This window comes from Fonticula alba (assembly GCF_000388065.1).
Source record: "Fonticula alba strain ATCC 38817 unplaced genomic scaffold supercont2.9, whole genome shotgun sequence".
NCBI lineage: Eukaryota > Rotosphaerida > Fonticulaceae > Fonticula > Fonticula alba.
Window position 1 is genome coordinate 372,889 of NW_009242979.1, and position 572 is coordinate 373,460.

A 572-nucleotide genomic window follows, 5' to 3' on the forward strand; every position below is an offset into this window, starting at 1 on the left:
GGGGGGGGGGGGGGGGGGGGCGGGGCCCCTGGATGCTTGGGCAAGGGCGTGTCCGGTTCTCCCTGGTTGTGGAATCGACCCAGCCCGCCGCGGCCACCCTGGCCCTCTCTGGTCGGGGGGGCCAAGGGCGGGGCAAGAACGCGCGTGTGCTTTGGAGGAAAAAATAACAAAAAAGTCGGAACCCTCGCCCGGCCCAAATTTTGTACCGGGTCGAGGAAAAGCACCTCATTTAAGTGTGTCCGGCGTGGTGGTGGCGGCGGGGGCGGGGGCCTCTTCACTCGGCCTGGCTAGGGACAGCCCCGAGTCGGGGAGAGCCCCGGGCACGGCCTGTAGCTGTAACCGGCGTGTCGGACGGTTTCACATGTCCCCGTCCGCCGGTCCGAAGCAGTTCGCCTCACAAGGCCACCTCCCGGCTGGCAAAAGGCCGGGAGAAGGCACTTGAAAAGAGGAGTCTCACACCGCGCACTCCGGCCCCAGGGCCGCCACCACCCGAAGCCGCACATATTTCCACCGCCTTAAGATGCACTTTCAGCCAAGGGCAGGGCCTGGCCGCGTCGGGAAGTGGGGGGGGG